The 16,789-nt window shown below is 38.1% G+C and overlaps 1 long non-coding RNA gene across 1 annotated transcript; it reads left to right on the top strand.

Moving 5' to 3' along the window:
• Positions 1–8,979: 8,979 nt before the first annotated feature.
• LOC145534322 (uncharacterized) lies at positions 8,980–15,351 on the top strand. The gene is made up of 3 exons (XR_014074464.1): positions 8,980–9,026; positions 11,733–11,901; positions 14,010–15,351. It is a non-coding gene; the product is annotated as an uncharacterized LOC145534322 (long non-coding RNA).
• The last annotated feature ends 1,438 nt before the right edge of the window (positions 15,352–16,789 follow it).

The raw sequence follows: 16,789 nt of genomic DNA, 5'->3' as shown, positions 1-16,789 counted from the left end.
GCAGCTGGTATCACTCTAATGGTAGAAAGTCAAGAGGAACTAAAGAACCTCTTGATGAGGGTGAAAGAGAAGGGTGAAAATCTGGCCTGAAATTCAACATTAAAAAATCTAAGATCATGGCATCTGGTCCCATCACTTCATGGCACATAGAAGGGGAAAAAAGGGAAACAGGGACAGATTTCCTCTTCTTGGGCTCTAAAATCACTGTGGATGGCGACTGCAGCCATGGAACTAGAAGACGAGTGCTTTTTGGAAGGAAAGCTATGACAAACCTAGATAGTGTGTTAAAAAGCAAAGACATCACTTTGATGGCAAAGATTTGTACAGTAAAGGCTATGTTCTTTCCAGTAGTCATGTGGGGTTGTGAGAGCTGGACAATACGGAGGGCAGAGCACTGAAGAAGTGATGCTGGAGAAGACTCTTTAGAGTCCTTTGTGCAGCAAGGAGATCAAACCAGTTAGTCTTAAGGGAAATCACCCTGAATACACATTGGAAGGACTAAAAATGAAGCTGAAGCTCCAATACTTTGGCCACTTGATGGGAACAGCTGACTTATTGGAAAAGACCCGATGCTGGGGAAAGATTGAAGGTGGAGAATAAGAGGGCATTAGGAAATGACATGGTTGGATGGCATCACCAATCCAATGGACATGAACTTGGGCAAACTCCAGGAGATGGTAAGGGACAGGGAAGTCTGGCATGCTACAGTCCATGTGGCTGCAAAGAGTCGGACAAGACTTGGTGACTAAACAATGAAAACATACATAATATGCACACAAATGTGTGTATATTTCCTTGCTACATCAGGTAAGAGGGCTTAGGAGTAAAGACACTCCAGTAGCAGTGTGACACTCAGCATTCAGATCTTAGTTTCCAAAATAATTCTTTAATAAAAGGAACCAGGATTTCTTGAAAGAAATGTCTGATACTAGCACTTGAGTAAGAAGTATGCAAGATGTACCTGGACCATCTTGTAGTACCAGGAAAGAAGAAAGTGAGAGGTAAGAATATATCAAAAGAATATTTGAAAAACCTCCCAATTTTCAAAGCTGAAAATAATCTATTTCTACAGAAAGCCACCTTTAATACAAAGAAATGATAATCTAAAAATTAAAAGATGAAGAAAGATATACCACAGAAACATTCATCAAAAGATAATGGGGTAAATGTTGTTTCCAGTTCCATGTATAAGAAGCCTGGAAGTCATTTCCTCTTCTTGTTGTTCAGTCCCTTAGCTGTGTCCAGTGTTTTGCAACCCTGTGGACTGTAGCAAGCCAGGCTTACCTGTCCTTCACCAACTCCCTGAGTTTGCTCAAATTCATGTCCATTGATTGGTGATGCTATCTAACCACGTCATTCTTTGCCACCCATTTCTTATTTAACTTTCGAGCTTTCCCTGCATCAGGATCTTTTCCAAGGAGTTGGCACTTTGCATTAGATGGCCAAAGTGTTGGAGCTTCATTTTCACCTTCAGTCCTTCTGCTGAATATACAGGGTTGATTTCCCTTAGGATTGACTACTTTGACCCCCTTGCTGTCCAAAGTACTCTCAAGGGCATTCTCCAGCATCACAATTTGAAAGTATAAATTCTTCCATGCTCAGCTGTCTTTATGGTCCAATTCTCACATCCATACATGCCTACTGGAAAATCATAGCTTTGACTATATGAACCTTGTTGGCAAAGTGATGACTCCTCTTTTTAATACACTGCCTAAATTTGTCATAGCTTTCATTCTGAGAAGCAAGAGTCTTTTAATTTCATGGCTGCAGTCACAGTCCACAGTGATTTTGGAGACCAAGAAAATAAAGTCCATCACTGCTTCCACTTTTCTACACTTCTGTTTGCCATGAGTGATGGGACCAGATGATACGACCTTAGTTTTTTGTTTTTTTTTTTAATATTGAATTTCAAATGAGCTTTTTCACTCTCCTCTTTCACCCTCATTGAGAGGCTCTTTAGTTCCTCTTCACTTTCTGCCATCTGCATATCTGAGGTTGTTGATATTTCTCCCAGCAATCTTGATCCAAGCTTGTAATTCATCCAGTCTGGCATTTCTCATGAGGTACCCTGCATATAAGCTAAATAAGCAGGCTGACAATATACAGCCTTGACATACTCCTTTCCCAATTTGAAAACAGTCCATTGTTCCATGTCCTATTCTAACTGTTGCTTCTTGACTTGCATACAGGTCTTGCAGGAGGTAGGTAAGATGGCCTGGTATTCCCATCTCTTTAATATTTTTTCATAGTTTGTTGTGATCCACACAGTTGAAGTCTTTAGCATAGTCAATGAGGCAGAAATGTTTGATTTTCTATAATTCTCTTGCTTTTTCCATGATCCAACGAATTTTGGCAATTTGATCTCTGGTACTTCTGCCTTTTCTAAATCCATCTTGAAAGTCTGGAAGTTGTCGGTTAATGTACAGTTGAAACCTAGCTTAGAGATTTTTGAGCATTAACTAGCAGCATGTGAAATGAGTGCAATTGTGCGGTGGTTTGAACATTCTTTGGCATTTCCCTTCATTCGGATTGGAGTGAAAACTGACTTTTTCCAGTCCTGTGGCCACTGCTGAGTTTTCCAAATTTGCTGGCATACTGAGTGCAGCACTTTCACAGCATCATCTTTTAGGATTTGAAATAGTTCAGCTGGAATTCCATCTCCTCCATTACCTTTAGTTTTTCTTGTAGTGATGCTTCCTAAGGCCCACTGGTTTTGCACTCCAAGATGTCTAGCTATAGGTGAGTGATCACACCATCACCATTATTTTGGTCATTAAGATCTTTTTTATATAGTTTTTCTATGTATTCTTGCCACCTTTTCTTAATATCTTTTGCTTCTATTAGGTCCATAAAGTTTCTGTCCTTTATTGTGCCCCTCTTTGCATGAAATGTTCCCTTGTTATCTCTAATTTTCTTGAAGAGAGCTCTAGTCTTTCCTATTCTATTGTTTTCTTCAATTTCTTTGTACTGTTCACATAGGAATACTTTTTATCTCCTTGCTATTCTTTGGAATTCTGCATTCAGATGGGTGTATCTTTCCTTTTCTCCTTTGCCTTTTGCTTTTCTTATTTTCTCAGCTATTTGTAAGGTTTTTTTGAGACAATCATTTTGTTTTTTGCATATCTTTTTCTTGGGGATGGTTTTGATCACTGCCTCCTTTACAATGTTACAACCTCCATCCATAGTTCTTCAGGCACTCTCTCTATCAGATCTATTCCCTTGAATCTATTTGTCACCTTCACTATATAATCATAAGGAATTTCAGTTCAGCTCATTTCAGTTCAGTTGCTCAGTCGTGTCCAACTCTTTGTGATCCCATGGACTGCAGCATGCCATGCTTCCCTGTCCATCACCAACTCCCGGAGTTTGCTTAAACTAATTTCCATTAGGTCGGTGATGCCATCCAACAATCTCATCCTCTGTTTTCCCCTTCTCCTGCCTTCAGTCTTTCCCAGCATCAGGGTCTTTTCAAATGAGGTATCTCTTCACATCAGGTGGCCAATGTATTGGAGTGTCAGCTTCCGATGAATACTCAGGACTGATTTCCTTTACGATAGTCTGGTTGGATCTCCTTGCAGTCCAAGGGACTCTCAAGAGTCTTCTCTAACACCACAGTTCAAAACACCAGTTCTTCAGCACTCAGCTTTCTTTATAGTTCAACTCTCACATCCATACATGACTACTGGAAAAACCATACCTTTGACTAGATGGACCTTTGGTGACAAAGTAATGTTTCTGCTTTTTAATATGCTGTCTACTTTGGTTATAGCTTTTCTTCCAAGAAGCAAGTATCTTTTGATTTCATGGCTACAATCACCATCTGCAGTGATTTTAGAGCCCCCCAAAATAAAATCTCCCACTGTTTCCATTGTTTCCCTATCTATTTGCCATGAAGTGATGGGACCCAATGCTATGATCTTAGTTTTCTGAATGTTGAGTTTTAAGCCAACTTTTTCACTCTCCTTTTTCAATTTTAATCAAGAGATTCTTTACTTTCTCTTTGCTTTCTGCTATAAGAGTGGTGTCATCTACGTATCTGAGGTTATTGATATTTCTCCTGGCAGTCTTGATTCCAGCTTGTACTTCATCCAGTCCAGCATTTCCCATGATGTACTCTGCATATAAGTTAAATAAACAGAGTGACAATATGCTCCTTTCCCGATTTGGAACCAGTCGGTTGTTCTATGTCCAGTTCTTACTGTTGCATCTTGACTTGCATAGAAACTTCTCAGGAGGCAAACAAAGTGGTCTGATATTCCCATCTCTTTAAGAATTTTTCACAGTTTGTTGTGATCCACACAGTCAAAGGCTTTGATGTAGTCAATAAAGCTGAAGTAGATGTTTTTCTGGAAATCTCTTGCTCTTTTGATGATCCAACAGATGTTGGCAATTTGATCTCTAGTTCCTCTGCCTTTTCTAAATCCAGCTTGAACATCTGGGAGTTCACAGTTCACACACTGTTTAAGCCTGACTTGGAGAATTTTGAGCATTACTTTGTTAGCGTGTGAGATGAGTGCAATTGTGTAGTAGTTTGAACATTCTTTTGCATTGCCTTTCTTTTTGGGATTGGAATGAAAACTAACCTTTTCCAGTCTCCATCTGAATGAGTCTGAGACTTAAAAACCCAAGGGAAATGGAGTCATGGAAGGCCCCCACAACATTTTGAAATTTATCTTCATGAATTTGACCAGTTGCCTATAGTGAACCCTGGAGAAAAATTCCCTCATGCTTCTAGCAGTTAAAAAGGAATCATTTTGAAACAACCAGAGCACTTCTGGCTTCTCTGGCAGCTCAGCTGGTAAAGAATCTGCCTGAAATGCAGGAGACCACAGATCTTCCTGGGTCAAGAAGATCTCCTGGAGAAGAGATAGGCTAACCACTCCAGTATTCTTGGGTTTCTCCAGTGGCTCAGATGGTAAGTAATCTGCCTGTACTGTGGATGACCTAGGTTTGAACCCTGGGTTGGGAAGATCTCCTGGAGAAGGGGACCCACTCCAGTATTCTTGCCTGGAGAATTCCACCCATGGGGTCACAAAGAGTCTAACAGTACTGAGCAACTTTCACTTCAAGAAAAGAGTACTTCTTTCTTCTTAACAAGGAAAAAGACCTACCTTCAGGGAGAACCTAGTTAACTAGAGCCTAACTTCTTGGGGTACTCTCAGATCCTAACTGTCCTGGGGGAAGGGAAATATTCAATGCCAGTCAACAGTAGCCTCCCATGTTGGAAAATGAAAATACCCAATCTAAGCCCACTCTAGTCATCTGTACCATTGCATAAAAAGAAAACTGTAAGCCAGAAAGAAAAACAACAATACAGTATACTAATGCATATATATGGAATTTGAAAGATGGTAACGATAACCCTATATGCGAGACAGAATAAGAGACACAGATGCATAGAACAATTTTATGGACTCTGAGGGAGAAGGTGAGGGTGGGACGTTCTGGGAGAATAGCATTGAAACATGTATATTATCAAATGTGAAACAGAACACCATTCCATTTTCGATGCATGAGACAAGGGCTCAGGGCCGGGGCAATGGGATGACCCAGAGGGATGGGATGGGGAGGGAGGTGGGTGAGGGGTCCAGGAAGGGGAACACATGTAAACCCATGGCTGATTCATGTCAATGTATGGCAAAAACTATTACAATATTGTAAAGTAATTAGCCCCCAACTAAAATAAATAAATTTATTAAAATAATAATAATAATAATAATAATTGACCTTTCAGAACAGTTTTGTAGATTAAAATAAATTTTGTGAATAAAGTATCTAACACACACACAAAAAAGAAAACTGAGAAACACCTGTAAAATTCACAATCTTGAGGCATAGTGTCACTGAACACCTGAGAGCTAATTATAGGACTTTAGAATACTTCTTTCCCTCTTACACTTCACCAATATATTACTAAAGACATATTTATAGCAGTTCTTTTACCTGGTACATCATGTCTAACTATCAAGAAAAAATTACAAGATATACCAAAAGGTAAAAAAAATAAATATATAATTTGAAGATCAGAATCAGACACAACAAACATGTTGGAAAGATCAGACTGACAATTTAGGCCAGCTATGATTAATATACTTGGACGAGATGGTTGGATGGTATCGCTGACTCAATGGGCATGAGTTTGAGCAAACTCCAGGAGATGGTAAAAGACAGAGAAGCCTGGTTTGCTGCAGTCCTTTGGGCCGCAAAGACTCTGACATGACTGAGGAACTGAACACCAAGAATGATAAATATGCTTGGAGCTATAATGAATAAAGTAGTCAGCATGCAAGGATAGATGGGCAGCCTATGCAGAGATGGAAATACAAAGGAAAAAAAACAAAAATAAATGTTAGAGGAAAAAACGCTGTAACAGAAATGAAATATGGATTTGATGTATTCAAGTAGTCAAAGCTATGGTTTTTCCAGTAGTCATGTATGTATGCACGAGTTGGACCATAAGGAAGGCTGGGTGTTGAAGAATTGATGCTTTTGAACTGTGGTGTTGGAGAAGACTCTTGAGAGTCCTTTGAACTGCAAGGATATCAAACCAGTTAATCCTAAAGGAAATCAACCCTGATTATTCATTGGAAGGACTGATGCTGAAGGTGAAGCTCCAATACTTTGGCTACCTGCTACAAAGTGCTGACTCATTAGAAAAAGACCCTGATGCTGGGAAAGATTGAAGGCAGAAGAAGAAAGGGATGACAGAGGATGAAATGGTTGGATGGCATCAATGACTTGATGGACATGAGTTTGAGCAAGCTCCAGGAGATAGTGAAGGACAAGGAAAGCCTGGCATGCTGCTTTCTATGGAGTCACAAAGAGTTTGGCATGATTGAGTGACTGAACAGCAATAACAAATTCATAGAATGGCCACAGTTGAGGAAAGCAACTGTGAGCCTGAAGAATATAAATAAAATCCTCAAAAAAAAAAAAAAAGCAAAGAGAATAAAACCTAAACAGAACAGATAGAATATCCAATTACTGTGGGACAACTGTAATGGTGTAACATGTCTGCAATGGGAATATCAAAAGAAGAAGCAAGAGAGGAAGGAACAGAATAAACATTTGAAAAAATAATGACTGAAATTTTACCCAAATCAAAGTCAGACACCAAACCACTGATCCAGGAAGCTCAGAAAACACCAACAGGATAAATGCCAAAGCAATTACAGAAAGAAAAACTATACCTAGGAATATCATTTTCAAGATGCAAAGACAAAGGAAATCAAAGATAAAGAAAAAAATTCCAAAAGAAGCCAGAAGGAAAGGTGTTTTTTATCTTATCTACTGAGGAACAAAGATAATAATTATATCCAATGTCTTCAAGAACATGCAAGCGAGAAGAAAATGGAGAGAAATATTTAGTGTTTAGAGAAAAGCCCCATCAACATAGATTTCTGTAACATGTAATATTATTCTTCAAAAGTGAAGGAGAAATAGGCTCTAGAGGAAACAATAATTGTAGGAATTTGTTACCACTAGACTCATGCTGCAAATAATTTTCAAAGAAGTGTATTACAAAGAAAAAAGGTAATATAGCTCAGAAATTCACATTAAAAATTAAGGAAAAATTATGGAACAACATTGAAGGTAGAGTAAATGAAAGTAAAATTAAAACTTATTTTTTTGTATTCTAAAAACAAGCAAAAATATAGAGGGAATATTTATTCTGGAAAATTTGAGTTCAGGACAAGAAAGAGTATCACAGATAGAGAAAGATTTATGTAATTATAATTGGATATTCTTCAAGATGGCATAATAATCCTAAATGCCCATGAAACAAGCAGTTTCATGAAAACTCTTTATTTGTGCTTTCATCTATATTAGCAAAATGCATTTCTACTTTTTTTTAAAGTTATACTAACTAAAAATTAATCAATTTTATTATTTTCAAATGATTGGCTTTTTATTATTTTTTTTCATATAACATGTTTATTTCTTTTTTTTTTTTCTTAAGTGTTGCAACTCGGAGAAGGCAATAGCACCCCACTCCAGTACTCTTGCCTGGAAAATCCCATGGACAGAGGAGCCTGGTAGGCTACAGCCCATGGAGTCGCTAAGAGTAGGACACGACTGAGCAACTTCACTTCACTTTTCCCTTTCATGCACTGGAGAAGGAAATGGCAACCCACTCCAGTATCCTTGCCTGGAGAATCCCAGGGATGGCGGAGCCTGGTGGGCTGCCATCTATGGGGTCGCACAGAGTCGGACACCACTGAAGCAACTTAGCAGCAGCAGCAAGTGTCACAACTAAGACCCAGTGCAGTCATATAAATAAATATAAATAATAAAAAGGTAGTGAGAGAATATTATAAGCAATTTTATGTTCATAAATTGAACAACTTAGGTGACACGGCCACTTCATTGAAAGTCACAACTATCCAAACTCACTCAAAACAAAATTATCACTTGAATGTCTTCTATCCATTAAAGCAATTGAGTTTGTAATTACAATCATTTAAAAATACACCTTAGAACCTAATAATTTTTCTGGGAAAATGGAGTGGGGGAGAGTTTTCCCAAGGACCCAACTGAAGGAGGTCAGATAAGGACCCTGAGCAACTTTTAACTTGCAATGTAGGCAAGACAGGGAAGAGCTTGCTCTTGGCCTGATTATACTTTCAATTACCCCAGGGCTAAGTATTTCTCAAGTGTGGAGCCTAGGGAGATTTGGAATCTCAAACCTATCCTCTGCAATAGCATTTCTCAGGAATCCTCTAAAGAGAAAGTGACATTGCCAGGATAATTTTGAAGAACATTTTATTTAGCTACAATTCTGCTGTCATTTTCTATATGTTTGGTATTTCACTCCCCTTTTGATTAATAGAGACATTCTCATAAATAAAAGATCTTGGTCTCTTGAAACTGTCTGTCTTGCTCTCTTATTTCTCCTGTGAAGTCATAATCCCCCATTTGTGACATCACTGTCTTCACTGCAATCAACAGTGATGCTTCAAGCTGGGGATTAAATGCTCCAGAAGAGGAAGGCTTTACAAGAGCAGAGGGACTCTCAAGGAAAAAAGGTTCAATTAGCATGGAAATGCCTCTTTTAATTAAAAAAAAAAAAAAGATTGTGGGGGTAGTGGGGGCAGGAGCAAGGGATGAGTAGACAGTCCCAGTGACTGGAGTGGTTTACTTTGAAATAATGAATTTGGTCTTCCTCTTAACTCTAGCTAAAATAGAAATCACCACCCTCTTGAATGAATAAATATTCAATATTAAGGAAACTCTAAAGATTATAACCCACTAAGGCGGTGGGTTATAAATATGGATATTTTTCCTCCGGCACAATTTCCGTATGGGCCTGTTAACTTGCCCATGGTCAAAGAAACATTAGAGAATGAGGTGGTACAAGAGTCAGTCGTGTTTCCAAGTATACATGCTTTGTCCTGTCCTCCCACTTCAGTATCACTTTGTAGCAACCTTCACCCCCATCTTAAATTCCACTAGGGTTTATTAGCCATCCTTCAGTTTATTAAAATCTCTAAGCTCTTTTTCATTTCAATGTTTCACTCTCTGTTGTCCTTCATCTAGGAATACTCTTCCTCCACCCTCGTTCCAAACATTGTTCTGTTAATCATTCAAGTCCAAACAATAATGATACTTTCCCTGAGAGTTCTGCACCGAACCCTTGTCACTCCCATCTACATTTGTTGTTGTTTAGTCACTCAGTTGTGTCCAACTCTTTGTGACCCCATGGACTGCAGCATGCCAGGCTTCCCCATCCATCACCATCTCCTGGAGCTTGATCAAACTCATGTCCATTGGATAAGTGAATCCATCCAACCATCTCATCCTCTGTCATCCCCTTCTCCTGCCTTCAATCTTTCCCAGCATCAGGGTCTTTTTCTAATGAGTCAGCCCTTCGCATCAGGTGGCCAAAGTATTGAAGCTTCAGCTTCAGCCTCAGTCCTCCCATTGAATATTCAGGATTTATTTCCTTTAGGATTGACTGTTTGATCTCCTTGCAGTCCATCTCAAGAGTCTTCTCCAACACCACAGTTGAAAAGCATCAATTCTTTGACCCTCAGCCTTCTTTATAGTCCAATTCTCACATCCATATGTGACTACGGGAAAAAAAAAAACAAAACATAGCTTTGACTATATGGATCTTTGTTTGGTCTCAATGAACCTTTATATTTCCTAGTAACCATCATTATTCTAGTATATGTTTATGTGTTTGATGTTTCTGTGTACTGTCTCCTTTAAATAAGTTCTATTTTTCATGAATGCAAGCAACACATGTGCTCTAGTAGTGCTACAATTCAGTACATAGGACAAAACCTGGCAGACACATATAGTTGTATCACATTCATAAAGAAACCAAGATTGTATGGCTTCCTTCAGGGATTCTGCAGAAAAATCTCTTCATTGAATGAAGGTTAAAGAGCTTCCAAATTCACATCAAGCTATACATCTATGTGGGACATCCCAGGTGGCACTAGTGGTAAAAAACCCACTTGCCAATGCAGGAGACATAAGAGGCATGACTTTGATCCCTGGGTTGGGAAGATCCCCTGGTGGAGGGCATGACAACTCACTCCAGTATTCTCACCTGGAGAATCCTGTGGACAGAGGAGACTGGTGGGCTACAGTCCTCAGGGTTGCAAAGAGTCGGACATGATTAAAGGGACTTAGTACGTAGCATGCATATGTCTTTATAGTTCCTGAAGTAATTCTGCTGGTTGCTCTCATCACAGGTCTTCTGTTCTCTAGTGTTCCACAATGAAAATGAGCATGGATATAGAACCCAATAAAGGGAGAGGGTTTCATTCTGGGAATTCTTTATGTAAATATTTATAGGGGATGTATATGTATAAGTAGGTTGACCAAATAATCTATCAAATACTAAGATCCCTGTTATGTGTAAAGGGGAGTGCTAGCTATAATTATGCTACAATAATAAACCAGAATTGTCTTATGCTAATTGGACATATAGTCACTTTATGTATCAGGTATTTTGGTAAACCTTAGAGAAGATATATATATATAGAAGATAAAATGTTTATCTTTAAATGTCACATAGTATATTGGAAAGGTGGTATGTATAAATTCATAACTATAAAGTTATACATTTGTCTTCTCAAGAGGGTTATAGATAAAGTACTGTAGATATGCAGAGTAAATATCTCTGAAGAGATCAATGAGTGTTTCCAAAGAGTGCAAATTATGTTAATTATGTACTAACAGACTGATTCTTCAAATAATCCTATATAACATGATACAAACATATTAGACTATTCTACATCAATGCCTTAAACTGATTTAACTTGTGGCTAAAAGATACATTTGCAATGTAAAGAAAGAGAAGAGAGTTCTAGGCAATATATATTCATATATTTGAGGCTTATCTCTCAAACAAGACACCCTATAGGAAAAGACTTGCTTCTTTTCTGGTCACCTTTACATACTATCAACAATTTGTTGGTTCCCCGAACATCCTCAGTCACACTGTGTTGATTAATTAGTTGTTTAACTGGGCTAAGCACAAAAGATTGCTTGTCATGTCTAGTGATATAGAATTAGGCCAGTAAGATAATATACCCTCCCTCCTTGTTTTTTATAAAATATGATTATCACAGAATTTATAATTCTGAGCATGATGTTGATGAAACAAAAACATTGGTCCATTACTGGAAGCATCAATGGTGCCAAGCAGCACAAAGTTGGCCCATATTGGGTCTGAAATGGGGCTGTTAAATTCTACCCAAAGATATTACTTTTTTCAGAATTTTAAACTTAAACTAAGTCAAGTTGGACTCAAGAAGATCACAGATGAAGAAGCTTCAGCTTGGGAACAAGAAATAACTTGTCTTTCCGATACCAAGAAGTAGAATGTGACAAACCTCTAATACCCTGAGTCCCAGATGAGGATACCTTTCATCCGGCCTTTCATTCGTGAGTCCCCCCATTGTAACAAGATACATGACTTGTGGCTGCTAATTTAGCATGTAAGTTTCCAGCAGCTCCAGGTATAAAGAAAGATATTTCTGTTACCATTGTCTAATGAAAAAGAAAGCATGTATCTTACCCCCCACAATTTCTCCCTGCCTTATCTACACATGTAGAGGTCTTTAAAATTTATGGGGATCAAACCCTTAAAAAAAAAATCTAGAAATCTCACCAATCTTCAACTTTCATTACCTTTGAATCAAAGGTATAAGAAATCGGAACCCTAAGGCAAAGCAATGAAAGCTTAATTGCTCTAGAAATATACATCCTATTGTATTTTCAATTTGGCTCTAAGAAATTCAGGCAATCTCAAGTATTCAGGGAACTGAGAGATAGAATTCTCTTTAAAGAAAGATGAAGAAGCACTTAGCTTAATTATTTCTTTACTTTTCAGCTTGTCCCTATTAGAAGTGGTGTTTGGGAATTTGGTCAGTACTTCTCAGGAAGACAATGTTTTGCTTCCCCAAAGCATCATCATTGTCATCCTCATCAACAACAAATAGTAGTATAACAATTACTAAGATTGATAGAGATATCACTGTACGTCAAAAGCTGGTCTAAGTTGATATGTATCGATAACATTTAATCTTCGCAAACGTCTTATAAAATAGCTGTTACTATTATTCTCCTTTTACATATAAGGAAATTATGGCTGAATGCACAGCTCTAGCTGCTGAGAACACAAAGAAGTAGGAGTGAGGCAAGTTCCCCTAGACAGCCTATATTAGTCATTGATTTTGTCAATGGATGGCTTAAGTGATAGAGCTATTAGATGAAATGCAGTCCCAAAGGAGAAGGTACTGTGTTTGCAAGGGCAGCCAGGGAAAACTACAGAGACGAGGATGCCCTTGGTTTGCTCATGATGTTGCTAGGTAGACGTTATAGAAATTTCTAAAATAGTAGTCATTTGTGGGGAAATAAATTAAAAGTGTGATGTTGGTGGCTGGAGTAGGAATAAGTGGACTGAATTTATAGAAGTGAAAGATTTATACGAAGCAAAAGTGATGATGGCAATAATGTGTAAAGTGTATATGTCAGTCATTAGGACAGTTGGATTCTCATTTAAAATGTTTCACCAACTGTGTGACCTGTAACTTTCTCATCTGTAAAATGAAATACATTAACCAAATGACTTCTAAAAATCCTTAAGTATTAACAAATTCTATGACTTTATGTTACTATAAAAATATTTTCTCACTTTACCAAAAGAAAAAATGAGCTCTTATAGAAACTGACTTTTCAAGTTTAACACAAACCAGTAAGCAACAGAATTATGTCTAGAACTCAGACCTTCTGACATCTAGCTCTCAAATGGAGAAAAAGGAAGACACAGTTTGGAATACATTATTTACTATATTCATTTATTTTAAAAGGTAGTCAACTAACAATATAAATATATTCAATAAAAATTTAGTTAAATTTAATAAATAATAATTTCATATAAAACCACTCATTTAAAAGTGGTTTATTGTTTGCTTGTTCATTTTTTAGTAAGTGTAACATATTCCCTGGCACTCAGAGGTATAGAATCCACCTGCCAATGAAGGAGACTTGCGTTCTATCTCTGGGTTGGGAAGATCCCCTGGAGAAGGAAATGGCAACCCACTGTAGTATTCTTGCCTGGGAAATTCCATGGACAGAGGACCATGGCTGGCTACAGTCCATGGAGTTGCTAAAGAGTCAGACAAGACTTAGCACTAAACCACAACAACATATCAAAAGCTATTTTTAGACTGTTTGTCCCTCAGTTTTTTGTTTTAATTTTTTTTTTCCTTTAAGACAAAATTTGAGACTGGCTAGACAGATTGGAAAACTAAGGCTCAGGATTCATTATTTATCCTAAATGTCATTTTTCTTTCTTACTGTTTCTTTCATACTATTTGAAAGAAGGATCATATTCTCCAAAGATGATGTGGCTTTGGATGTGTTTGAAAAAAAGAAAAACAAAAGGAAGGGGGAAGAAAGATCCCAACACTGGTCCTGCAGTTGTTCTCACAGTGCAATTCAGCCATCAGAGCTGAAAATAACCTATATTTTATTTCCCTTATTTTTAGAAAACTGCCATGGACACAGGGGTGGCCGAGTGGCCAGCTGTGCCCTGAAATGCCTGAAGCCATCACAATCAGCGCTCCACTGTCTGAGGCTCTCAAAATGAAACACTTTGAACACTCATTCAAAGGTGTGAAAGCATGAAATTGGCACAATGGTCAGCTACTGAAGCACTTCCCATATTTTTGCACTGCCTTCTGCTCCCTTGTCTGCCCTTTCCACTCTCTGTCCCTTGATTCTGACAGTTCTTCAAATATCTGCTTAAACAACTGTGGCAGCCTGGGAGAGAGAACTGGAATATTCTTAGAGAGTCTCTGTCTTGAAGAATACTGAAGGGGAAAAATACTGCATTCAAATTCCCCAAAAATGTTGTCTTAGACAATGGATGCAATAGATCTGAGAAAGGAAGTACATACACATAGGTACATTAGTGTACAGGTCACTTATTGATTCAAAGAATCTCCATCTTAACCCACCTTCTTGTATGCTGAGTTGCTTCAGTTGTGTCTGAGTCTTTAGGACCCTATGGATTCAGTCCATGGGATTTTCCAGGCAAAAATACTGGAATGGGTTGTCATGCCCTTCTCCAGGGGATCTTCCCAACACAAGGATAGAACCAGTATCTCTTACGTCTCCTGCATTGGTGGGCGGGTTCTTTACCACTAGGGTCACCTGGAAAGCAATATTTTCGTTATCTTTCCAATGCCATTACTCATGCCCTGCCTTTCAACTTGATTAAATTAGGACATTCTGTCTAGGGCTTTGGGATGATCTCACCTATCTTGTTTCTCTAGTAAAATCTAGCCTAGTCCCTGCCATGTTGACTCTTCAATATGTTTATGTCAGTGCATTGTTGCATAAATTAAAGTCCAGTATTTCACTCAGCAACTATTTTTGAAAAAATTGCTGCAAATGAGCCTGTACATCACTGACTCTCTAGAGATTGTCATAGGAAATGCACCTTCAGCTTGCCTTTATCCATTATTCCAAGAATATACTCTGTCTTCTTTTATGTCAGTCTTCATTCCAGAATTTACTCAACACCATTCCTGCAGGATGCTTCTATCACTAGTCCAATATCCTTTAGTGCATTTTCATGTGTATAGACATTTTTTTTATTGTCCTATGTCGTTTTTCATTCTAACAAAATTCTTTTTTTCTTCACAATCCATTTGCCTGCATGCACGATTAGTCAGTCATGTCCAACTCTTCACATTTCCACACCACTTCAATTTCTTGCAGTAACCAAGCCCATCTAGGTTTTCTTCCTCAGGCATGGGAGGTAACTGGAGAACAATGGAAGATAAAGAGTCAATTCTAAGCTTCTAAATTAAAAAAAAAAAAAAATTCCCAAAATTCAATGGGCAAAAAGAGGGTTTTGAATATCAAAACACCATCTACACAATAAACAACAGTTGTAGGAGGAAATATTTGGAGGTAAAAGGCAATGTATTTTTTTCTGGACTTGATAAATATTAAATGAGCTGCAGGAAAAATGAACATCAGAGGGGAACTAAGAACTAGATGTTGAAAACTGTTCCCAGGAAGAGGCAACATTTCTATTAGAGAAAATCTAGTAATTATTTGCTGTTTAGCCCCTAAGTCATGTCTGACTTTTGCGACCCCATGAACTATAGCCTTCCAGGCTCCTCAGTCCATGAGATTTCCCAGGTAACTATAATCCAAATAAATAGAACATTGATGCACATTATTTAAAATACAAATGAATCCTTCCACTGTCAGAGGTCTATAACTTACCTCTTGTGTTCCCTACTTTTTTAACTTTTGGTATTATTTAGCCACTAAGTTGTGTCCAACTTTTTGAAATCCCATGGACTTCATCACATCAGGCTCCCTTTCCCTTCACTATCTCCCAGAGTTTGCTCAAATTTATGTCCACTGAGTTGGTGACGCCATCTAACCATCTCATCCTCTGCCACTCCCTTCTCCTTTTCCCTTCAATCTTTCCCAGCATTAGGGTTTTTTCTAATGAGTCAGCCCTTCACATCAGGTGGCCAAAGTATTTGAGCTTCAGGATCAAAATTAGTCCTTCCAATGAATATTCAGAGTTGATTTTCTTTAGGATTCACTGGTTTGATCTCCTTGCAGTCCAAAGCATTTTCAAGAGTCTCCTCCAGCATTACATTTCAAAAGCATCAGTTTTTCCACACTCAGCTTTCTTTATGGTCCAACTCTCACATCCATACCTGACTACTGGAAAAACCATAGTTTTGATTATATGGACTTTTGTGGGCAAAGTGATGTCTCTGCTTTTCAATACACTGAGTTTTTCAAAACTTTCCTTCCAAAGAGCAAGCATCTTTAATTTCATGGCTCCAGTCACCATCTGCAGTGATTTTGGAGCCCAAGAAAATAAAATCTGCCTTTGCTCCCATTTTTCCCCCCTTCTAATTGCCATGAAGTGCTGGGACCAGATGACATGATCTTAGGTTTTTGGTTTTTTTTTTTGAGTTTTAAACCAGCTTTTTCACTTTCTTCTTTCACTCTCATCAAGAGGCTCTTTAGTTCCTCTTCATTTAATGCCGTTAGAGTGGTATCAACTGCATATCTGAAGTTGTTGATAGTTTTCCCAGCAATCTTGATTCCAGCTTATGCTTCCCGCCTGGCGTTTTGCATGATGTACTCTGGATGTAAGATAAATAAGCAGGGTGATGATATATAGTCTTGTTGTACTCCTTTTTCAATTAGGAACCAGTCCATTATTCCATGTTGAATTCTAACTATTGCTTCTTGACCCACATATAGATTTCTCAAACGACATATA

Source organism: Giraffa tippelskirchi, chromosome 14 (genome assembly GCF_054371585.1).
Source record: "Giraffa tippelskirchi isolate mGirTip1 chromosome 14, T2T-mGirTip1v1.2.pri, whole genome shotgun sequence".
Classification (NCBI taxonomy): Eukaryota; Metazoa; Chordata; class Mammalia; order Artiodactyla; family Giraffidae; genus Giraffa; species Giraffa tippelskirchi.
The sequence above is the reverse complement of the archived record's forward strand: the minus strand, read 5'-3'. Positions and strand labels throughout refer to the sequence as shown.